This window comes from Canis lupus, chromosome 1 (genome assembly GCF_048164855.1).
Source record: "Canis lupus baileyi chromosome 1, mCanLup2.hap1, whole genome shotgun sequence".
NCBI classification, from domain to species: domain Eukaryota; kingdom Metazoa; phylum Chordata; class Mammalia; order Carnivora; family Canidae; genus Canis; species Canis lupus.
The window spans coordinates 106,441,596-106,467,218 of record NC_132838.1 but is presented as its reverse complement, the minus strand read 5'-3'; the positions used below and the strand labels follow the sequence as shown (position 1 = coordinate 106,467,218).

The 25,623-nt window shown below is 45.6% G+C and overlaps 1 long non-coding RNA gene across 1 annotated transcript in view; it reads left to right on the top strand.

Annotated features, from left to right (window-relative positions):
• Positions 1-15,310: 15,310 nt before the first annotated feature.
• Positions 15,311-25,623, top strand: part of LOC140601205 (uncharacterized) — an 87,162-nt gene continuing 76,849 nt past the window's right edge. The window contains exons 1-2 of the long non-coding RNA XR_012004256.1: positions 15,311-15,449; positions 17,765-17,901. This is a non-coding gene — a long non-coding RNA (uncharacterized lncRNA). The remainder of the gene's footprint in view (positions 15,450-17,764; positions 17,902-25,623) is intronic.

The following is a 25,623-nucleotide window of genomic DNA, read 5'->3' as shown; positions in this document are numbered from 1 at the left end:
GTCTGAGGAGTGGAGCCAAACATTAGTGGGGGGCAGGGAGGAAGAGGCAGGGACAGGTATGGTCCAGTGGTTCTCAAATAGGGCAGTTTTGCACGCCTTCACCACCACCTAGAATATTGGCAATGTCTGCAGCCATCTCACGTAGGGTTCTGTAGGGACACATAACAAGGTGGATATCCATGTACTGTGTGGTGATGGTGACATGGAAGAGAGATGTGTGTCCACCCGGAGAGAGGGGAGAGTGACATGTGGTCAATGCCATACAAGGAACAGAACTGGGAAGCAGAGCACATCAGACATACACAAGGATGAAACTTAGAATAATCACTTTGTCCTGGGGGCTGTGGGAAGTCCTAGAGAAATTGTGAGTAGAGGAGCAGTAGAGTCAGCATTATGCTGTTGGGGGACAGACTAAGGAAGAGACTGGAGTCCCTGGAAGCTGACTTACTATGGGGGAGGGTATGTTGGAGGTGTCCACAAACACCCTCAGATTCAATGATTTCCTAGAGGATTCGAGGAACTCAGAAAGGCTGTTATACTGTGATTTCTATGGTTTATACAGTGACAGGGTACACATGAAAATCAACAAAGGAAGTAGGCATAGTGATTGAAGTGTACAGAGCTCAGAGACAAACCTGCAGTTGTCTCTGGCAATGGAGTCATATGGACAGCACTTGATTCTGCCAGCAATAATGTGTGACAAGTACAAAGTATTTCTACCCAATGAAACTCATCCAAGCCTTGATGTCCAGAGTTCGTAGTGGGTGTCATTATAATTGGCATAGAGTACCTGTATGACTGACCTTAGCTACTCAGTCTCCAGTCTCTCCAGAGGTCCAAGTGATAGAGCATGGCCCAGGCCCAGGTGTACAAGAACAGGCATTCACCATAAATCATATTGGTAGAATAAGCTACCTGGCATGGTTCAAGACACCAGGTATGTAAGGCACTGCTTGTCAGGCAGAAATTTCCAAGATGTCGGATGTCACCTCCCAGAAGCCACTCAAGGGGCAGTCTTTTCTTTGGACTACGCATGCTTTGAGCACCACAGGCCTGCTGAATTAACCTTTGACTGCACAGTGGGTAGGGAAGGGAGGGATGAGGAAAGCACTTGGAGACGTTGTTTGGATTGGTGATTGAGTGTTTAGTGGAAGCATCCCTAGGTTGGGGAATCCAGAAGTAGGAGCATGTGTGAGGAAAGACACTGGGCTCAAAGGGAACAGAGTGATTGTTTTATTCAGGTCTTCTTCACACTGTTGATAAGGAAGAGATTCCCACGATAAGGTTATGAGGAAACCTGAGCACACCACACACAGCACTGGACAGATGAAATGGTTGGTATTTATTAGCCACATATATTCACAGCCTGGAGAAGGAGGGCACTGGATACAGTGCCCCATGCAGCCCCATGGGGTGACATGGGGATGCCCTCAGGATCAGCAGGAGCAAACAGGGACTGTGGGAGGCAGGCACTGTAGTAATAAGAGGGTGATGTGAACTCTGCTTATCATGGGTAGATGTTATAGACAATAAGTGAAACATACTTCAAAGTGTCACAGGCTGACAAGGAAGTAAAAGCCATTAGGCTGAAGACTTTCTAGAATGAAGCTTGTGAAACCTATGGAGGAGCTGGCCAGGGGATGGTCTTTCCTATTGGGTAGCGGTCATATCTGGTAAGAGCAGGAGATCCTGAGTTTAGACCTTCTGAGGACCTCCCAGTGATAGATATCAAGGCAACACATAATATTGAATCTTGTTTTCAGGGCTTTCATCACATGCACGTGAAGGGATCATTAAAAAAATGTAAAAGTTCATAGATTTTAGATTGAATTAGAAATTAGCCTAATAGGGATGCCTGGATGACTCAGCGATTGAGCATTGAGCGTCTGCCTTCAACCCAGGGCATGATCCTGGAGTCCCGGGATCGGGTCCCACATCTGGCTTCCTGCATGGAGACTGCTTCTCCCTCTGCCTCTGTCTCTGCTTCTCTCCCTGTGCCTCTCATGAATAAATAAATAAAATCTTAAAAAAAGAAATTGGCCTAATAAACCTTGCAGGAAATAAGGTATTAGGTATTTGCAAATGACATATCAGATAAAGGGCTAGTTTCCAAGATCTATAAAGAACTTATTAAACTCAACACCAAAGAAACAAACTATTCAATCATGAAATGGGCAAAAGACATGAAGAGAAATCTCACAGAGGAAGACATAGACATGGCCAACACGCACATGAGAAAATGTTCCGCATCACTTGCCATCAGGGAAATACAAATCAAAACCACAATGAGATACCACCTCACACCAGTGAGAATGGGGAAAATTAACAAGGCAGGAAACCACAAATGTTGGAGAAGATGTGGAGAAAAGGGAACCCTCTTACACTGTTGGTGGGAATGTGAAATGGTGCAGCCACTCTGGAAAACTGTGTAGAGGTTCCTCAAAGAGTTAAAAATAGACCTGCCCTACGACCCAACAATTGCACTGTTGGGGATTTACCCCTAAGATACAGATACAATGAAACGCCGGGACACCTGCACCCCGATGTTTATAGCAGCAATGTCCACAATAGCCAAACTGTGGAAGGAGCCTCAGTGTCCATCGAAAGATGAATGGATAAAGAAGATGTGGTTTATGTATACAATGGAATATTACTCAGCCATTAGAAATGACAAATACCCACCATTTGCTTCAACGTGGATGGAACTGGAGGGTATTATGTTGAGTGAAATAAGTCAATCGGAGAAGGACAAACTGTGTATGTTCTCATTCATTTGGGGAATATAAATAATAGTGAAAGGGAATATAAGGGAAGGGAGAAGAAATGTGTGGGAAATATCAGAAAGGGAGACAGAACATAAAGACTCCTAACTCTGGGAAACAAACTAGGGGTGGTGGAAGGGGAGGATGGCGGGGGGGGGTGGGGGTGAATCGGTGACGGGCACTGAGAGGGGCACTTGACGGGATGAGCACTGGGTGTTATTCTGTATGTTGGTAAATTGAACACCAATAAAAAATAAATTTATTATTAAAAAAAGGAAATAAGATATTAGGAATATTGCAAAAGAACAAGAAAACATAAAATAAAACCAAAGAGAAATATTAGATAGAAGAAACGTAATCATTGTAAAAAGTGAAAACAATTACAGAAAAGCAGCAGCATGGAATACACAATAATGAAATGATTAGACTGAAGAGACAAAAATGGCTTATTAGACCAGAATGAAGGAGAAGGAAAAAGTTTAAAGTAATGCTAAGAGAGATCAATGCTGGAAGTACAGAAATTGACATTAAGGTCTCAGAAAGAGAGAAAAATAGAAAAGAGGAAATATGTGGGAAAATGTAGTAGAAGGGTGCCTGGGAGCTCAGTGGTTGAGCATCTGCCTTTGGCTCAGGTCATCATCCTGGGGTCCTGAGATGGAGTCCCACATCAGGCTCCCTGCAGGGAGCCTGCTTCTCCCTCTGCCTATGTCTCTGCCTCTCTCTCGGTGTCTCTCATGAATAAATAAAGAAATAAAGTTTTTTTTTTTTTAAAGAAAATGAGGGAGGTAGGGTTTAGAGAATTTAAAATGATTGAACGAGGGGCTCCAGGCTGGCTTAGTCTGTGGAGCGTGGGACCCTCATTTTCAGGGTTGTGTGTGTGATCCCCATGGTAGCTGGAGAGATTGCTTATTTCAAGGAGAATGGAAAAATAAATAGGGGTTAGATTCATCTCAATGAGGAAAGCGTTTAATGAACAAGGATTATGAGTCATGCAAGATAGGGGAAGAGAGAGAGACATAGACACACACAGAGAAAACCAGAGACATGGGGACACAGGGAAGATAGAAGCTGAGTTAGAGATAGAAATGACAAAGAATGAGAGAGAGTAAATAAGACGGCCTGAGACACAGGGAGATGGGACACAGAGGGAAACAGGAAGAGAGCCTCACTCGATGGTTCATATCACAGCTCCTGTTTATTAAGCACCCAGTATATGCCAAGCACTATGCTAGAACTTTGCAGGCTCCAATGAATATTTCCTACTATCCCAAACCATACAGGTAGCAAACTGAATCCAGGGAGGCTGACTCCAGTTCATATACTGCTTACTACAATATCATGGAAAAGTGAAGGGGAAAAAAGACCAGAAAGAGAGAGTTGAAGACATGGATAAATGGACAGAAAGAAGAGGCATGAGGGCAGCATGGAGGGAAAGAGGGAGAATGAGATCATAAACAGAAAGATATTTACAGGAGACACAGAAGAGACCAAACAAACATAGGGCAATGACATGAAAATGAAGAAGAATATCTTTGTAAAGGAGGGCAAGGGAGGGTATTAGCCGTGATGTCAGACACAGTCTTAACGCAAACACATTATGGATTTCATGTCTTGAAATTAAGAACTGTTCATGGAAGGAATCATAGGCTAGATAAGTGAGTAGATGGCAGAATGAAAGGAAAGAGCAATTGTGCCCCCTAACAGATGAGAAATCTGAATATATCAGACAGTTCTGCAGGTGGGCAAGAAATGGATGGCCTGTCTTATAGAGAAATGAGCATCAGTATGAACAAGTGGTGTACAGAGGGAAAATGAAAGAGCTAACAATCATTTGAGAGATGTTCCAAATCACTAGTAAGATAAATGCAGGGTGACACAGGGATATATCTTCTCACATCTCACAGATTGCCACCCTCAGAAGCTGAGTAACACCAGGAACTGATGGAGGTGTGGCTGTGTGAGAACCTTCCATATGCTGCTAATGAGACTGTGGACGAGGACAGTCATGATAGAGACTAACGTGGAGAACTAGTCAAGCTGAGACAAGAGATGAAAGTGAGAGAAAGAGAGACAGACAGACAGACAGACACATCAGTATCCTTTGGGAGTGGCTCAGGGGTCTTTCCTTGTGTTCCTGCACTTGACTTCTCTCCTGGCTCCTTCACCTGGGTCTGGGATCAGAGCAGCACAAGAGTTTAGCTTAAAAATTAGGGCACCTTGAGTGTATCTGCTGCCATGGAGTCAGGACATACCCAGTCCAAGATGCTCATCAATGTATCCTCATCCTCATCAAGGAAGCAGCAGGCAGGGGCTCAGCCTGGAACTGTACCCAGGAGTCCAGAGGTAACCCCATGAACAGCCTTGTGGTGCATCTACTCGATTTGCTGTTTCCCAGATCCTATGCCTCCATCACTTCCTCCTGGGCTCTGTCCTCTGTGTGTGTCCTCCACTAACTCAGTCTCTCTGTCTTTCTGACTCCATTTCTGACTGTTTCTCTCTGGGTCTCTCGGTCCCCAAGTCCATCTCTCCTCCTCCTTCCTCTAGGTCTGGCTGTGGAGCCGAATGGAGCCAGTGCCCAGCTCTGTCTCTCTCAAGTCTCTGACTTTCTCCAACTTCTTCTACTTCTTTCTCTCTTTCCCTCTCACACTCTGACTTGCTGTCCTCCTACGTTCAATGTCTTTGGGCCATGATTTCAATGTCATTCAGCCCAGCCCCTCCCTGCCCAGTGACTTCCTGGAGGAAGGAGAATGGGGGGATAAGGAGAACTTGTAGAACCTGGACTCAAAGTCCTCAGGTGAGTCCTCATCTTTCTAGCAGGTACTAATATGATGACCATACACAGAATGACTTGGGTCTGGTGCCTGGGTTCTGACCTTCCCATGTTAGAGATAACTGAATGTGTGTGTGTGTGTGTGCAAATTGGAAAAGTAAAAAAGCCGACACTGTCATGCTCATGAAGTTGAACACATCAGCCACAGAGGGGAACCTCATCTATGAAAACCTCCTGGTGTTTGACCTTTGGGATATCCATTCATGGTCAGATGGATGGGGTCAGATGCTGGAGGGTGACCTCCCATGGGCCTGCCTCTGAACATCTTCTCTCTATTTGCCTTCCCTGACCTCTCTGTTCTGTGTCTCAGACCAGGAACCCCCATTGCTGCAGTGAGTGAATCTCCCATTGGTGACAGAGGAGGACTGAAAGGCAAAGTAAGGCTTGTGTTCATTTCCTGGAGCCACCATAGCCAAGCACCACAGACAGGGTGGCTTTAAACACCAGAAATTTCTCCTGTCATAGTTCTGGTTGCTAAAGGCTGAAGTCAAGTTGCTGGCAAGGCCACGATCCTCTGAAGTTTCCTGGAAAGAATCCTTCCTTGTCTCTTCCTGGCTTTTGGTGTGTTCAGTTCTTATTTAGTATTCCTTGATTTTGACTGCAGATTCTGTTTCCATATAAAGTTTCATTCACAGGTACTGGGGGTTACAATTTACACTTATATTGTTAGGGGGACACAATTCAACCTTGTACACAGATGATGTTGAACATCTTTTTGTTTGCTTGTATGGCATCCATCATTTGTTCTCTATCTTCTTTGGTTAGGTGTCCATTCAGATCTTCTGCTTGTTTGTGAATGGATTGATTTTTTTCTTCTTGTTGAATTTTAAAATTTTTGGAAAGATTTTATTCATTTGGCTCAGAGAGAAAAAGCATGCACAAGCAGAGGGAGCATCAGAGGAGAGGGAGAAATAGGTCATCCTCTGAGCAAGGAGCCCATTGTGGGTCTTGATCCTAGGACCTTGATCCTAGGACCCTAGGATCTGACCAGAGCCCAAGGCAGATGCTTAACTGATTCAGCCACCCAGTTCACCCTATTATTGTTTTATCTTAAGAGTTCTTTGCATATTTTGGATATTTATCAGATATGTGTTTTGCAAATATTTTCTCCCAGTCTGTGGCTTGTCTTTTTATTTCTTGACAGTGTTTTTCAGAGTAGAAGTTTTACTTTTCATAAAGTCCAACTTAACCATGATTTTCTTGGATCATGTTTTATTGTTGTAACTGAAAACTTATTGCAAACTCCACATCACCTAGGTTTTCTTCTGTATTAGCTTCTAGAGGTTTTATAGTTTTGTTCTACATTTATAGTCCATTCCGCATTAGTTTTTGCAAAAAGGTAAAATCATACTGTGGATTCTTTCTGTTCTTTTTTGGCCTGTGGATATCTAATATGTTTCCACAATAATTGTTAAAAAGACTATGACTTTCAGCATTGAATTGCCATTGCTCCTTTGTAAAAGGTCAGCTGACTATATTTGTGTGGATCTGTGTTTTCATTCTTTATTCTATTCCATTGATCTATTCTCCCACCAACACAACACTGTCTTGATAGTTGTAGCTTTATAGTAAGTCTTGGCACGGTGTCAGTTCTCAAACTTTCTCCTTGTTCTTCTTTTTCTTCTTCAGTATTTTGATGACTGTCCTGGGTCTTTTGCCCTTCCATATAAAGCTGATAATGAGTTTGTCAATATCTATGAAGTAACTTTCTGGGACGTTGATCGGGATTTTCAACAAATAAAATTGGGAAGAACGGGCATCTCAAAATATTGAGTGTCCCTATCCACGAACATGAAATCTCTCTCCATTTATGTAGACCTTCTTTGATTTCCTTCATCAGACTTTGGTAGTTTCCTTATATAGGTCTTACACACATTTTGTTATATTTGTTCCTAAGATCTCATTTTTGTGAGTGCTAATGTAAATGGCTTTGTGTTTTTAATTCCAAATCCCAACTGTTCATTGCTGGTATATAAAAAGACAGTTGACTTATATATATTATCTTTGCATCTTGCAACTGCAAAAATTAATAAAAGGAAACTTAAAATGTAATCTGGAGTCAGAAGTGGGAGCTCTCGTACTCTACCATTTGTCAATTGCAGACGCCAGCAAGAAGAGACATGTCTTACATTTTCAATAGAAAGAAGCCTATGCTTAACTAACCCAGCAGGAAAAAGAAAAATTTTTTCCATTCTGGGCAACAGCCCCACCAGTGAAAGACTGCCACAACTCAGCCAATGAGAAGCCACTAGAGTTCAAACTTCCAGTGGGCTTTTTCTTTATAGCAGCCCCTCCAACTCTTTCCTTTCCTTTATAAAAGAGCATTCCTCCCTTGTGTTCTTTGGACTTGCCGATAGTTTTGCCATTTTTTAATGTCCCAAACTGCAGTTCTCTGGTATTCTGGATAAACCCATCTTTTTTTTTTTAATTTATTTTTTATTGGTGTTCAATTTACTAACATACAGAATAACACCCAGTGCCCGTCACCCATTCACTCCCACCCCTCGCCCTCCTCCCCTTCTACCACCCCTAGTTCGTTTCCCAGAGTTAGCAGTCTTTACGTTCTGTCTCCCTTTCTGATATTTCCCACACATTTCTTCTCCCTTCCCTTATATTCCCTTTCACTATTATTTATATTCCCCAAATGAACGAGAACATATAATGTTTGTCCTTCTCCGACTGACTTACTTCACTCAGCATAATACCCTCCAGTTCCATCCACGTTGAAGCAAATGGTGGGTATTTGTCATTTCTAATAGCTGAGTAATATTCCATTGTATACATAAACCACATCTTCTTTTGGATAAACCCATCTTGCTGGTAAAATAACTGACAGTTTTATTTTAGGGTTAACACAAACTTGTTATAATTGTTTATTAATCTCAGGAGGTTTTGTCAAAAGTTTTTGTGATTTTATAGATAGACCATCATGTCATCTGGGAGCAAAGACCATCTTACTTTTTCATCATAATTACTATACCTTTAATTTACTCTTTTTTGGCAGGGGGTCTTACTGCATTAAGTAGGAGTTCCATTATAATGTTGGATAAGCAGTGTGAGAGAAAACACTTTTTTCCCTGTTTGCAGTTACGAGGAGAAAGAATCTAGTTTCTCACTATTAACAGATGTGATCTGTGAGATATTTGTATATGTTCTTTATCAAGTCGAGGGAGTCCCCATGTCTAGGTTTATGCTGTAGACACAGTGTTTTGTACCTCAAAGGCAGAAACCAAGCTTATAAATCCACAGTCGTATCATAGGGTTGGCAAGAAATCTGCCCATACTTTGCCAGGAGAGAGATATCATCTTTATTAATCTGAGCTATAAACAGATATGCCCTGGAGCATAATTATTGTTTTGGACAGCAAATAAATCTTTATGAAGGTGGAACATTATCTTTATTAACTAGGACAAGAAACAGATTTTTTTTTTCTGGAAGGACATCTTTATTGTCTTGAATAATAAACTGTTCTGAGGGAAATAACTGTCTTGCAAGACTGCTTGCCAGACAAAACTCCCATGTAAGCAAAATATGTTCATGCCATTGCTCAGAAGACATGCAGAAACATGTGAGTCTGTGGAGAATTCTAACCTGACACTGTTTACAACACACTTTCCATCATTTTCTGCAGGATAACCTCATTTATCCTTCCATATATGGCTACTATAATACATCCATGTTTCCCCAGCCTGACCAGGCAGAAGGTGGTCTTTTGATCCGGATATGCAAATCCTGCCCTAAGGCACATGTATATGTGTGTGTGGCTGTGACCTTAAGAATATATCTGTGGACAGTTAAGACATGATACATGTGTGCCTGCGCACGCGCGCGCACACACACACACAACACGGGTCTATAGCTAATAAGATCAAAGGAAGTGGGGGAAAGTTGTGAAAAAATAGACAGCAGTTGTAAAACCTAAAGAAATAGTATTGCTTCTGAAAATTAGGGGCTTCTGGAGAAGTTGCAGGAACAGCATATGGAAGTGATATACAAGGAGGCGGGGTAAGATGGCAGAAGAGTAGGATCCCCAAGTCACCTGTCCCCACCAACTTACCTAGATAACTTTCAAATCATCCTGAAAACCTATGAATTAAGCCTGAGATTTAAAAAGAGAACAGCTGGAATGCTACACTGAGAAGAGTTTGCGCTTCTATCAAGTGCAACATGTTTTTAGCCACTCTGCACTGAGCAAAATGACTAGAAGGAAAAACTCACCAAAAAAGAAAGATTCAGAAACATTACTCTCTCCCACAGAGTTACAGGATTTGGATTACAATTCGATGTCAGAAAGCCAATTCAGAAGCACAATTATAAAGCTACTGGTGGCTCTGGAAAAAAGCATAAAGGAATCAAGAGACTTGATGACTGCAGATTTTGATATAATCAGGCCGAAATTAAAAATCAATTAAATGAGATGCAATCCAAGCTGGAGGTCCTAACAACGAGGGTTAATGAGGTAGAAGAACGAGTGAGTGACATAGAAGACAACTTGATGGCAAGGAAGGAAGCTGAGGAAAAAAGAGAAAAACAATTAAAAGATCATGAGGAAAGGTTAAATAAATGACAGTCTCAGAAGGAAAAATCTACGTTTAATTGGGGTCCGAGAGTACTGAAAGGGACAGAGGACCAGAAAGTGTATTTGAACAAATCATAGCTGAGAACTTCCTTAATTTGGGGAGGAAAACAGGCATTCAGATCCAGGATATAGAGAGATTCCCCCCCCAAAAAAATCAATAAAAACTGTTCAACACTCTGATATTTAATAGTGAAACTTGCAAATTCCAAAGATAAAGAGAAGATCCTTAAAGCAGCAAGAGACAAGAAATCCCTAACCTTTATGGGGTGAAGTATTAGGTTAGCAGCAGACCTCTCCACAGAGACCTAGCAGGCCAGAAAGGGCTGGCAGGATATATTCAGGATCCTGAATGAGAAGAACATGCAGCCAAGAATACTCTACCCAGCAAGACTCTCATTCAGAATAGAAGGAGAGATAAAGAGCTTCCAAGATAGGCCGAAACTGAAAAAATATGTGACCACCAAACCAGCTCTGCAAGAAATATTAAGTGGGACTCTGAAAGAGAAAGAGGAAGTGCAAGGAAACAATCCACAAAAACAGGGACTGAATAGGTATTAGGAAGTGATATACAGGTAGAGCAAGGCACAAGGAAATGGTAACAGTGCAGGAAAAGGTTCCTGTCCCGAGGGATTTTCCACTCACTTTCCCAGAGATCCAGGATGGTGACAAGGTCCTGGAAGGTGAGGAGTGTGGGCTCCAGTCCTAGCTCTGGCAAATGGCCTCAACATGTGGCCATTTGGCCGTGTTGCTTTCCTCATCTCCCCATAACATGTGCTGCATGGGACCCACTGCCAAAGGCTGTGTCAATGCAAGGCTTAGGGTCCTAATGAGGCATGACTCGGGAGGTCACAGAACAACAGGATGCTGGATCCGGGGATGGAGACATCTGAGGGTTGGCTCCTGGTGTTGTGGGAAGTAATCTGGAGATGTGGACTCCTAGGTTGGGGAAAAAGATAAGGGACATTTCCCAACTCTCATACTATGTGGAAGAATGTACCAGAGTCATGGGACTGGAGCCTTGGGACTGCAAGGAAGCTGAGAGGCAAGGCATGACTGTGTTGTGACTCTAGGATGTTAAGAGCAGGTAAGTGGAATGCCAGCATCCCATAGGTTTGAGGGAGCTCAAGTTGCTTACACTTTGCTTTTTGTCTACACTCAACTTGTGCAAAGCCACCTTCCTAAATAGCTCCACATGGGTGCTTGTAGTGAGAATAGTCTTGTATAAAAGCAACTCGAAGGACAACTGTGGGCTGTTGCACGCATCATCCAGCAAGGACTGTGAGACACAGGCCACCACATTGAGGTCATGTTACTGCAACTAACCTCACCTTGGTGAGTGAGTGTGACCTCACCCAGCACTCACACTTCTCAGAGTGCTGCCCATGCCACCCCTTTGTGGGTAGAGTCTGGGTGGCATCTGGCTGAGCCCTGGTGTCTGACAAGGAGCCCAGGACCGCAGGGAGCCATGGTGGAAAGGTGTATGAGAGAGGCTGGATGTCAGCTCTCCATGTATCCTAGGCTCCAAGGCTCCATTCTGGAAGGGCCATGGCCAGAACTTGGATTGGGTTGAAATTAATTGAGTTGGGGTTGTATGGAGTTGGGTTGTATTGAGTTGGGTTGGGTCAGGTGAGATGTTGGGTTTGTGGATGAAGGTTAGGAATGGGATGCCGTTCTGGATTCAGTAGGTCCTCTCTCGACAGAGTGACTCAGGAGAACCCCTGACTGCATATGGGTTATGAGGTCCCTGGCTGACTATATTCCACTGCTCTTATGGTGTTAAAACAGGTTTATCTATGCCCACTTCTTTTTTTAAATCGCAGTATAGTTAACATGCCATGTTACATTAATTTCAGGTGTACAATGTCCACTTACTTATTTTATTTTTTAAAGGACAAGATTTTATTATTTTTTTAAGTAAGGTGTACCCCCCAATGTGGGGCTCAAACTCACCTGCTGCATGACCTGGAGATCAAGAGTCCCATGCTCTATAAACAGACCCAGCTAGGTGCCCCTCAAGCCCACTTCTTTTTCATTCATAATCTTGAGTGCTTTTCTGGTTATTTGGCTAGGAAAGGGGAAGGATTTTCTATTAAGTTCTTAACACATTTCTTTTTTTTATTACTTTCCTTTTTTTAAATAAATTTATTTTTTATTGGTGTTCAATTTACCAACATACAGAATAACACCCAGTGCTCATCCCGTCAAGTGCCCCCCTCAGTGCCGGTCACCCATTCACCCCCACCTCCCGCCCTCCTCCCCTTCCACCACCCCTAGTTTGTTTCCCAGAGTTAGGAGTCTTTATGTTCTGTCTCCCTTTCTGATATTTCCCACACATTTCTTCTCCCTTCCCTTATATTCCCTTTCACTATTATTTATATTCCCCAAATGAATGAGAACATACACTGTTTGTCCTTCTCCGATTGACTTACTTCACTCGGCATAATACCCTCCAGTTCCATCCACGTTGAAGCAAATGGTGGGTATTTGTCGTTTCTAATGGCTGAGTAATATTCCATTGTATACATAAACCACATCTTCTTTATCCATTCATCTTTCGATGGACACTGAGGCTCCTTCCACAGTTTGGCTATTGTGGACATTGCTGCTATAAACATCGGGGTGCAGGTGTCCCGGCGTTTCATTGCATCTGTATCTTTGGGGTAAATCCCCAACAGTGCAATTGCTGGGTCGTAGGGCAGGTCTATTTTTAACTCTTTGAGGAACCTCCACACAGTTTTCCAGAGTGGCTGCACCATTTCACATTCCCACCAACAGTATAAGAAGGTTCCCTTTTCTCCACATCCTCTCCAACATTTGTGGTTTCCTGCCTTGTTAATTTTCCCCATTCTCACTGGTGTGAGGTGGTATCTCATTGTGGTTTTGATTTGTATTTCCCTGATGGCAAGTGATGCAGAGCATTTTCTCATGTGCATGTTGGCCATGTCTATGTCTTCCTCTGAGAGATTTCTCTTCATGTCTTTTGCCCATTTCATGATTGGATTGTTTTCTTAACACATTTCTAATGCTGGACCATCATGACTTGTTCTGGTTTTTGAATAGCCTTGGTAATCAAAATGGTGGAAACCTAGAAAACCTTCCTGTTTTTTCTCTGAGACCCCAAGGGCCAACCTTGAGAGGCATGAATCTAGCTCCTGAGAGCTGCATAGTCTATTGCAGGGAGTACTGGATTTTGCATGAGGACACTCTTGACAGAACATGAGAGAAAGGAGTGGGAAATATCAGAAAGGGAGACAGAACTCTGGGAAACGAACAAGGGGTGGTAGAAAGGGAGGTGGGTGGGGGGTGGGGGTGACGGGCACTGAGGGGGGCACTTGATGGGATGAGCACTGGGTGTTACGCTATATGTTAGCAAATTGAACTCCAATAAAAAATAAATTAATTAATTAAAAAAAATAAAAATAAAGCAGAGGATGTGACAAATTTGTGTTTGGAGGGAGCCATGGGGAGAAGGGTCTCGCGTCTCCACTGTTTACAGCTCTCCCCTAAAGTTCATCTCAGTCCTGGTCTGTCCTCCACCATGTGGCTGTACCCAGCAGGTCCCTCCACCCACCCCCAGCTCCATCTGGCCAGGTGTTGCCTCAGTGCCTAGCTGTTTGTCAAGAACTCTAAAGAGTCTTAAGATTTTACAGACTTGCAAACAAATGTTAGGAGACCAGCTTCATGGGTACTGGCAGAAGACACCAGATCCTGGGTCGGGGCAGAATTTTACTATTCATGGTGCAGCAGGGGGCATAGGCTTCATATTCTGTGGGCGACCACGAACTAGCTGGAGTAACTGAACCAAACCAGGCCCGGACTTGCGTCCCTCATTCACTCAAAAGGCTCAGGAGCCTAAAGGGTGAATAGTTGGTAGACGCTTGAGAAAGGGCTTAAGCAATGGTTCTCAGGGCTTGCTCGTGCGTGATCGCCCACATAACACAATAGATACAACTTATTCTGACGTGGTCATAAATGTAAATAAGGGTCTGTCTGTCCTTGCTGGTCTGTTTACCAAACCTAATATTCCTTTGAAGTATGCACATCTGGAGCAACAAGCTTATCTATTTACCAAGGTCTTCTGCACCCGTGAGTCTGTCTTGCATGCTGAGAAAGGGGAACTTTGGAGACTTTCACAAACCTGCTAAAAATAAACACCTTCTTGGCTTTGTTTTGCTCATGCTATAAAATGTTGTAAAACCTTGAATAAAGCTGGCACTGCTTAGACATCATCCACTGTGTCCCTGCTGTCCCCATCTCTTTACTTTTCTTTTATTTTCCTCATCCCCTTATCCTTAGGACCCTGATCGTGTTGCCACAGCGCGCGCAACAATATTCATATCAGTTCACCTGGTTCCCCAAGTCCCATGAGGGTGATCAGAGGACCATAGGTGGACTCTGTGCACACAGTGGTTTGTGCCACACTTTAGGAACTGAGCTTAGGAATCCTTAATCCTATAAGAGGGCTGCTGGCAAATCTGCCCGAAGTTTGTCCCTGATGGAGATATTATCTTTACAACTCTGAGTTGCAAACAAAATTGCTCTGGAGGGACATATTATACTTACTGTCCTTGGCAGTAAACTGATATTATCTTTTATTAAATCATGGACAGCAAACAAAGGCTTCTCTAAGGGAGATACCATCTTGAAAGTCTGCATGAAGGCCAAACAATCTTGACAGACAGTCCAGAGTGAAAATTTTAATTCCTTTGCTCTGTAGACAGGTGACACCCATGGAGAACTTCTCCCCACATGAGTTGGTTCTCACCCTCTATCTTTCCCTGCCAGAAAGGGACATAGTGCAAGTATTTGAGGGTCTAATGGGCTTTGGAGTACAAGATCTCTCTTGGGGTGTAGGCATTAGAAGCTTTGTGATAGGCATCATGATTCTCCAGAGCTGCTGATTCTGTCATTCTGGGGCCTCCCCTCCCTGCCCCTGTCATCAAGAGCAAGGCAACAGAGCTATAGGTCCTGTCCCATTTGGCCTCAGACCTTGAAATATATCCAGCATGATCAAGGACCTAGGACAACAGGTGTTTGCTTTTTCATCCCTCCAATAGCCCTGGGGGTGGGGGCTGTCCACACCCAGAAGCAGGGCCAGGCCTTGGCCAGCTTCTGGGTGGCAGCAGAGCAGGGGCGGGGCCCTGGGGGTGTATGTAGGCTTTTAAAGGCTCCCCAGGGTTGCTCTCCAGCTCCTAGCTCACTGTCTGCCAGCTCCCAGCACTCCTGTCACCATGTGGTTCCTGGCCCTGTGCCTGGCAATGTCCCTGGGGTGGACTGGTGAGTAGAGTGGATCTGAGAGAGGGAGAGGGGCCCTGACTCTCACGGTGCTCTGACCACCCTCCCCTGCCTCCACAAGACCATCTCCTCCCGCCATCAGGCAGCCTATTCCTCCAGCCCACGGCCAGGTCAGACAGAGTACCAGGTCTTCCTCTCCCACCCCCATCCCAAAGCCTTCCTCACAGCCCTGTCACTGCCACATGGGTCCCTGCTTTCTCTTGTGATCCCCAGGCAGTTTTGCTAGAAGCTCAGCCTGAGGTTATCTCTGTGTTTCACTTTGGGGTTCCCCAACTCTTCCAAGCAGTGTCCCCTTCTCACTGGACCCTGGGACCTCCCCTCTTACCTCCAGTTCTCCAGGGTCCAGTGCTCTGGCTCCTGAGTCCCCAGGTGAACTTTCCCATCCCTGAAGCTCTCTGATCTCCGCACCTCTCTGAGCCAAGATGCTGTGTTCCCCAACTTCCCACATCTCTGAAATAGGAGCTCTGACTTCCAGAACTCCCTGGTTCCCGCACTTTCAGGTGCAAGAACTAGTTCCCCTACTAGGGGAACATACTTGTGAATATTCATGTTGTGAACACAAATATGGCCACAGTCAGACATCTATGCAGACACAGGTACACATGGTCAAGGTCAAAGCTGGATTAACCCACATGCCACTTAGTGGTGATTCATGGTGGCAGGCACAAACCCAGAGACCAAGCATTCCGGTGTGGACCCAGTGGATCAGACTCCAGGGCAGTACCTGGACACAGGGCTGGGTATTGGGTCCCATGGAGAGTGGCAGGGATAACCCCGGGGAAGCCCTCTCAGGGCAGCCTGTGTCTCTCTGTCTCCCCTTATAACTGTCTTCCTGTGTGTCTCTGCCCTGTCTCTGTGTCTCTCAGTACCTGGCTTTATCATGTGTCTGACTGTGATTTATCTCTATCTCCCTCTTTTTCCTGTCTTGGTGTCTGTGTGTGTCCCTGTGTCTGCCCTCCTCTGGGTCCCTCTGCTGCATCCCTGTCACTGTATGTCTCACCCTCCATCTCTCTGCCCCATCTATCTCCCTGGGTCCCTGCTCCACTCCCTCTCCCCCATTGCTGCTTAGCACCTCCCAGGATGGGAGGTGAACAGAACCTCAGAGAACAGAAGGGATATCTAGCCATGTGTGTGTGTGTGTGTGTGTGTGTGTGTGTGTGTGTGTGTGAGGGGGCTTCTCAGGTGCCCCACCCCTCCCTCCAGGATAGGGTGTCCTGCAGGGAGACACATAGAATGACTGGTTTCACCTGTTGCCCCATGGGGGCCCAGAGGAAGGAGGAGGAGGGAGGGGAGGAGGAAGGTAGGCAGGAGGCAGAAGATGGAGGAGAAGGTCCAGGGAGGAAGGTGGACACTGGCCTTGGGCTGGGAACCAGGCCCACAGCCCCCACTGCAGCTGAGTGGTCCCAGGCCCCCTCCCCACTCTGTCCTCCCTCCCTGTTCTTTCTCAGGCTCCCCCCTCCCGCCCCCCCGCCAGGGTCTGTATTCTTCACTCTCTCCCTTCGCTTCTTGTCTCTGTCTCACTGGACCTCCACTGCTCTTACTCTTCCCTGTTCCTTCCCTCCTGCTCCTTCCAGGGACCCTTTCTCAGGACTGCTGCCTTTTCCCTTCCACTCCTGCCCCTGTAGGCTCCTTCTGGCTCACTGTTCTCCCCTCTGCCTCATCCCTTTTCCTGTTTCAAGCTCTTTCTTTTTCACTGCTTCTTAGTCTCTGGATCTGTCCTTCATGCTGTCATGATCTTTTGTTTTCCCAAGGTCTCTATTTTTCCATGACTAATTCTTTCCTGCAGCCTCTCTCTCCATGCTTACTTACTTCATGTTGCTCCCTGGCCGCGTCTCCCTATCCCACTCCTCTCTCATTCCCTGGGGCCCCCTCTCTCCCCAGATATTATCAGCTCTGGCTGGTTCACCACAACCTGTTCGACCATGAAGATACTACCCAGTTATTTGAGGATGTTACAAGCTTCCCTCACCCTAAATTCAGCCTGAGTCTCCCGAAGAACCATACTCGCCTCCCGGAAGAGGACTATAGCCATGACCTCGTGCTGCTGCGCCTCGCAGAGCCCGCTCAGATTACAGATGCTGTGAGGGTCCCGGACCTGCCCCCCCAGGAACCCCAAGTGGGGAGCACCTGCTATGCCTCTGGCTGGGGCCAGACCCTGCAGCCTGGAGCCCAGACATTTGGGAGTCAGGAGGAAGGGGCTGGGAACTGGGCACCTGGTTCTGGGGAACCTCCTTCTGAGGAGCTTCTGAGGAGCCACCTGGGGTCTGGTCACAGCTCTTTTTTCCTCCTGCTCCTAGCCACATACATTGGCAATTTCCAGTGTGCAGACCTCAAACTCCTACCCAAAGATGTATGTGCCAAGGCCTGTTCCCAGAAGATGACAGATCAAATGTTGTGCGCTGAGCCTTTGGAGACCATCAGTGACAGCTGTCTGGTGAGTCAGCCCCTCCCCCTCAGTCACCTGAGCTGGTGGAGGGGACCCAGCTTCAGTGCAGGGGGTGTGGGGTTAACCAGGCATCTGTCCCAGTGCTGCCTGGGTGTAGCCCCACCCCCACAGTGCCTGCATTCTGCCCTTTTCCACATCTGGATCCAGGTACCACCTGCCCCTCAGTCTCCCACATCACAGTTCACCTCCCCCTCCATGCAGCACATACTTACTGAACATTTACTATGCCAACTCCTGGGAAGACAGCAGTGACCAACAGAGAACAGCCCCCCTCACAGAGGCTCCCCACCTCTCCCTGCCCCCATGTGAAGGGACACAGATGGACACAACGACTGTGACACAGAAGTGATAGTGCATGTCAGGAGGTGCTGGTGCCCTGGGGCAGGAGGAGACCTAGCAGGGCAGGGACAGATAGCCCAGTGATGAGGGAGAAGACAGGAAGGAGGTGGGACTGAGTGAACACCTGCAGCAGGTGAATGTGTGTGTGTGTGTGGGAAGAGCAAAGGAAGAGCAGGTGCTGTGGCTCTGAAGGAAGTGGGCCAGGTGGCATGCCTGATGCGGGATGTGAGGGTATCAGTGACGCCAGTGTGGATGGAGCCCAATGAGCAAGGGGAGAGAGTGGGAGGTGATGCCAGAGGGAAGAAGGGCACCCATCCTGTGGGGCTTCACCTGGGGCAAAAGGGAGGTAACTGTGGTTCCTCTGAGGGACACAGGGGCTGTGGGCAAAGCTAGGCAGAAGCAGGACAAGGTCTGATGTGGGTGTTCACAGGTCCCTTGGGCATCTGTGTGGTCAGATCGCAGGGGTGAGGAGAGGTGGGGGGCATGGTGTGGATTGAGGACAGGGGTGGCGAGGGTGGAGGCAGGGATGGGTCCCCACTTCTGATACCCCTAAAGGGAGCCCATAGGGTTTGCTGAGCGACTGAGAGTGAAGAGAGAGGCAGACAAGACTTAGAATGATCTGAACTTTGTCCCTAGTCTCTCAGGTGAGCAGCTTTGTGATCTTTCTTTTCCTCTCCCCTTTGTGCTGCAGGGTAACTCGGGCAGCCCACTTATCTGTGATGGGATGCTTCAAGGAATCACATCCTGGGGCCAGATCCCATGTGGCAGCCCCAGTATGCCTGCTGTCTACACCAAATTGACTCCACTACCTGCAGTGGATCAGAGACATTATGTCAGTGAACAACTGAATGCCTCTGATCTTCTCCTCCTCAGTCAATAGAATACACATCAAATTCTGGCATCATTGAGCCTTTCTGGATACAGAGCACCTGGGAGTTAGGGACCTGCTTGGCATGTGTCCTAAAGTGTGGAGTCAGAGGCAGAGACTGAGACCAGTGGTTTTCAAATGGGGGTGTCCCTCCCACTTCCAGCAGACATTAGGCAATGTCTGGAGACATCTTCTCACACAGGTTCCGCAGGGATGCACTTATGGTGGGGGTGGCCATGGTCCTGTGGGAAGGAGGGTGTCCACCCTCCCAGGGTCGGTAGTGACATATGGCAGATGCTCTGCATGTGGCACTGAGCAGAGTCAGAAGGGCAAAGCAGATGTATGCACACCAAGGATGAAGTTTAAAACACAGCCAGAAGTAAAAAAGTGTGAACACACGATGAGTCATGGAGCATAACAGCCTTACACAAATTACAGTATGAACCCACAATACTCATTCTGCAGAACACAGTCAAGTAACGACACCCAATGAAAACACTAGAAGGGGTGCCTGTGGGGAGTGGGGAGTGGGAGTGCATCATGAGGATGAGGGAAGCTTTTTATCTTGATGAAGTCCCAATAATTCATTTTTGCTTTTGTTTCTCTTGCCTTCATGGATGTATCTTGCAAGAAGTTGCTATGGCCAAGTTCAAAAAGGGTGTTGCCTGTGTTCTCCTCTAGGATTTTGATGGAATCTTGTCTCACATTTAGATCTTTCATCCATTTTGAGTTAATCTTTGTGTATGGTGAAAGAGAGTGGTCTAGTTTCATTCTTCTGCATGTGGATGTCCAATTTTCCCAACACCACTTATTGAAGAGACTGTCTTTTTTTCCAGTGGATAGTCTATCCTGCTTTGTCGAATATTAGTTGACCATAAAGTTGAGGGTCCAATTCTGCATTCTCTATTCTGTTCCATTGATCTATGTGTCTGTTTTTGTGCCAGTACCACACTGTCTTGATGACCACAGCTTTGTATACAACCTGAAATCTGGCATTGTGATGCCCCCAGCTATGGTTTTCTTTTTTAAAATTCCCCTGGCTATTCGGGGTCTTTTCTGATTCTACACAAATCTTAAGATGATTTGTTCCAACTCTCTGAAGAAAGTCCATGGTATTTTGATAGGGATTGCATTGAATGTGTAAATTGCCCTCAGTAGCATGGACATTTTCACAATATTAATTCTTCCAATTCATGAGCATGGAATATTTTTCCATCTCTTTTTGTCTTCCCCAATTTCTTTCAGAAGTGTTCTGGAGTTTGTAGGGTATAGATCTTTTACCTCTTTGGTTAGGTTTATTCCTAGGTATCTTATGCTTTTGGGTGAAATTGTAAATGGGATTGACTCCTTAATTTCTCTTTCTTCAGTCTCATTGTTAGTGTATAGAAATGCCACTGATTTCTGGGCATTGATTTTGTATCCTGCCACACTGCCAAATTGCTGTATGAGTTCTAGCAATCTTGGGGTGGAGTCTTTTGGGTTTTCTATGTACAGTATCATGTCATCTGCGAAGAGGGAGAGTTTGACTGCACAGCAAAAGAAACAGTCAACAAAACTAAAAGACAACCTACAGAATGGGAGAAGATATTTGCAAATGACATATCAGATAAAGGGCTAGTATCCAAGATCTATAAAGAACTTATTAAACTCAACACTCAAGAAAAAAACAATCCAATCATGAAATGGGCAAAAGACATGAACAGAAATTTCACCAAAGAAGACATAGACATGGCCAACACGCACATGAGAAAATGCTCCGCATCACTTGCCATCAGGGAAATACAAATCAAAACCACAATGAGATACCACCTCATACCAGTGAGAATGGGGAAAGTTAACAAGACAGGAGACAACAAATGTTGCAGAGGATGTGGAGAAAGGGGAACCCTCTTGCACTCTTGGTGGGAATGTGAACTGGTGCAGCCACTCTGGAAAACTGTGTGGAGGTTCCTCAAAGAGTTAAAAATAGATCTGCCCTACCACCCAGCAATTGTACTGCTGGGGATTTACCCCAAAGATACAGCTTCAGTGAAATGCAGGGACACCTTCACCCTGATGTTTATAGCAGCAATGTCCACAATAGCCAAACTGTGGAAGGAGCCTCGGTGTCCACCAAAAATAATGGATATAGAAGATGTGGTCTATGTATACAATGGAATATTACTTAGCCATTAGAAAAGACAAATACCCACCATTTGCTTCAATGTGGATGGAACTGGAGGGTATTATGTTGAGTGAAATAAGTCAATTGGAAAAGGACAAACATTATATGGTCTCATTCATTTGGGGAATACAAAAAATAGTGAAAGGGAATAAAGGGGAAAGGAGAGGAAATGAGTGGGAAATATCAGAGAGGGAGACAGAACATGAGAGATCCCTAACTCTGGGAAACGAACAAGGGGTAGTGGAAGGGGAGGTGGGCGGGGGGTTGGGGTAACTGGGTGATGGGCACTGAGGGGGGCACTTGACGGGATGAGCACTGGGTGTTATGCTAACTGTTGGCAAATTGAACTCCAATAAAAAAAAATAAAGAATGAGGACGAGGAAATCATTAGTTGTTAGTCGAAGGTGTGAGTCAATGAATTGAATGTAAACACAGTGAAGGGGCTTGTCATGGATGCTGTCAAGGGTCTATGAACCAAGGAATACAGTTACCTCAGCCCCCTGCCCATGAGGCCCCCAAAAGAGAGTGAATCAAGAGGGAATTGTGTGACAGACTCCTTGGACACCACTGCAGGACGGTTGGGCTGCCGTCTCGGGACAGGATCCAGGCTCAGAGACGCACACTGGGGACAGAGCTGTTAGGGAGAGACTCCCATCCCGTCTCTAACCCTCTCCAACTTCTGGGAGACCCCTTTCCAGAGCTGAGGAAAAGCACTTCCTCTTCTACGTAGGCCCCACCCCAGAGAGGAAACCCTGCCCCCAAAGCCCCGCCCCACGCCCGCCCCTGCCCCCAGCCCTACACTTCGCTCCAAGAGGTAGGAGCAGTGGAGTCCCTCCCGCTGCAACACCGCCACCTTCCAGGGTGGTCTGCACTCCGTACCATTAGTGCTGGGGCTTTGGGCGGCCCTGGACTCCTGGAGGCGGGGCCAGAGCTCAGGGGGTGGGGTCAAGGACCAAGGAAAGTTCAGGAAGGTGAGGCCTGGACACTGTCTCCCATCAAGAAAGTTATACGTTGGAACCCCTCTTTTGCAAATCTGTCCCTCCACCCCTCGCCTCTCCCCACCCTGACACAACAGTTGAAAAACCTGCCTGCGTGCACACAGCATCTCACATTCACACGCTTTCCCTCCCCAAGAGGAATCTCTCTGCCTATGCAAGAGTCCTGAGGATGGCTCCTACTCTACGGAGTCCTCAGCTGAGTGTGAGGCCCTTAGCTCAGGTCTGTCCACCCTCCTTCTCTCTAGGCTCTTCCACTATCTCCCAGGATATCTGGGGGGGGGGGGGGAGGGCTGCAGAAAGGGCTCCTGCCTCATCCTCAGCCCTGAGATTTTAGCTCTGAGATGAGAAGCCTAGAGACCTAGAGCCAGGAATGCAAGACAGCTGGGAGGAAAAGACAGAGAAAGTGTCTGGAAGAGTGGCAGCAGAGGGAAAATGGCCCAACAGTGACCAAAACAATAAAATAAAATAAATTTTAAAAAAATCAGAGAAACACAGTGAGGCTCAGAAACATAGAGATTCAGAAAGAAAGACAGAAGGTTAAGGCAAGAGTGTCAGAGCGGGGCCGAATCAGGTGATGGAGACACAGAGAGGGACAGGAGAGCTGATGGATGCTGTGTCTGGAGGATACAGAGATGAAGCAGAGACAGAGGGAGAGATAAATTACCAGGCCGAGATATAGACTCCGACTCCCAGATGGAGAGACAGAGACCTCAGAGACCTGGAAGGTGACATGGGAGCCAGAGAGGCAGGACATAGACTCTCGTGTCACTCACTCACTCACTCACCGGGCTGATCTGGGCTGGGCTGGACTCCAATCTGCCACTGCTTCCTGGAGCCACCCAGAACCTTATAGGCTCCTCTCTGTGGACTTTCCCACCCCTATGGCTGGTGGACACAAGCCTCGGGGGTCAGATGCTGCCTTCTTCCAGTCCACAACCCCTCCACCCACCATCAGGGTGTTTAGAGTTTGGGGTGGGAACAGGCACTTTTAGGGTGGCTTCTGACCCAGAGCCCCAGGAGGCTCTTACCTCCAGCTAGCACCAGATCTTCATTTCCGGAGGTCTCCCCACCTCAGTCTTCTTTGTTTACATTTATTGGAAATTTTGTTTTAAGGATTTTATTTATTCATGAGAGACAGAGAGGGAGGCAGAGACACAGGCAGAGGGAGAAGCAGGGTCTTTGTAGGGAGCCCAATGCAGGACTCGATTCCAGGACCCTGGGATCACGCCCTGAGCCAAAGGCAAACACTCAGCCGCTCAACTGCTGAGCCACCCAGGCAGTCCTTATCTTACTTTTAAATTACCATTTGTCTTGCTTCTTCTATGTTTCATGCCTTTTGGGATCATATGATTTTGTGGGGGTTTTTCCTTTCTACTTCTCTGGACTTAATATATGCTATTTTTACTCATTAGTGGTTACACTTTATATTTTATACTATGACATATTTTTCTTGTCATGCAATTCAAAATATTTTCTAACTTCCAGTATGGTTTCTTGTTTGAGCTGTGGGTTGTTTAGAAGCGTATTTCAAAATTCAAAACATGCAGGGATTTTCTGCATAATCATTTTGTCATGATTTCTGGCATAATTACTTGTGGTCAGACAACATACTCTGTATGTTACATATAAACTTTGAAGTTTGTTAAGACTGGCTTCATAGCTCAGTATCTGTTCACTTTTTGTAAATGCTGTATGAAGTTTTTTATTGAGGTATAATTTTTTATTGAGGTATATACAGTGTAACAGACAGGCGTCAAGTGCACAGTTCAATGAGTTTTAACGAATGCATCACCCCTGTAACCCACACTCCTGTCAAGTTCTAGAGAATTTCCATCACCTCAGAAAGTTCCCTTACAACACCTCCCATTGCTTCCACATCTACTCCTCCTTCCCATGCCATGATTAGTTTTGTCTGTTCTAGAATTTCATATATAAAAGGAATCATACAGTGTGTAATATTTTGTGCCTGGCTTCTTTCACTCAGTGTAATGATTTTGAGATGTGCCTACATTGTTGGGTATATCAACAGTTCATTTCTTTTTATTATTAAGTAGCATTCCATTGAATGAATATGTCATGGTTTGTCCATGCACCCTTTATGAACATTTGGGTTTTTTCCAATTTGAGCGATTGGGAGGAAAGCTTCTATGGGCATTCTTGGAAAGTCTGTTGTTGTTTTTTTTTTTGTTTTCATTGCTCTTACATAACTACCTAGGAGTAGACCTCCTGGTTATGGGGTAGATGCATGCTCATCTTTCTCAGAAACTGCCAAACTGTTTTGCAAAGCAGTTGTACCATTTACATCCCCTCCGCAATGTATGAGTTACAGCTGCTCTACATGTTAATCAACATTCGGTGCTGCAATTCTTTTTAAGTTTAGCCATTCTGATAGATGCACATTTTGGAAAGATTGTATATTCTTCACGTACTGGGTGCAATGTTCTATATATAGCCATTAAATAGAATTTGTAAATCCTATTGTTCAGGTCATCTATGTCCTTATTCACCTTGTTCATTCTCTTTCTTCCTTTCTTTCTTTCTTTCTTTCTTTCTTTCTTTCTTTCTTCTTTCTTTCTTTCTTTCTTTCTTTCTCTTTCTTTCTTTCTCTTTCTTTTTTCTTTCCCCTCCCTCCCTCCCTCCCTCCCTCCCTCCCTCCCTCCCTCCCTCCCTTCCTTCCTTCCTTCCTTCCTTCCTTCCTTCCTTCCTTCCTTCCTTCTTTTCTTTTTCATTGTAAGTAGGTTCCATGCCCAATGTGAGGCTTGAACTGAGATCAAGAGTTGCATGTTTTACTGACTGAGCCGGCCAAGCCCCTCTGTTGTATTATTTTCTTTTTAAAAAATGTTATTTATTTGTTCATGAGAGACACACAGAGAGAGGCAGAGACACAGGCAGAGGGAGAGGCAGGCTCCCTGTGGGGAGCCTGATGCGGGACTCAATCCCAGGACCCTGGGATCATGACCTGAGCCAAAGGCAGAGGCTCAACCACTGAGCCACCCAGGTGCCCCTGTTCTATTATTTTGTAAGAGGCATCTTTAAATCCTCTTCTGTGAGTGGAGGTTTGTTTATTTCACTTTTAGTTATTTTACTCCTTATTTTATACATTTTGAGGAATACCTCCAGATTCCCAAATAATACATTTATTAATATATTCTTGAATAGATATTCTTAGCTGTATGTTCTTATGAATACAATTTATCAGTGAAAAGTATGAGAACAATTCCAAATATTTTTGGACCCTCAGTCTCCCTGCATCTCTGCCCTCCATTTCCCTATGTCTCTGTGACTCTTCCCAACATACTCCAGTTACAGCAGGAGGGTTCTGAGGCAGATTCAAATGAAAA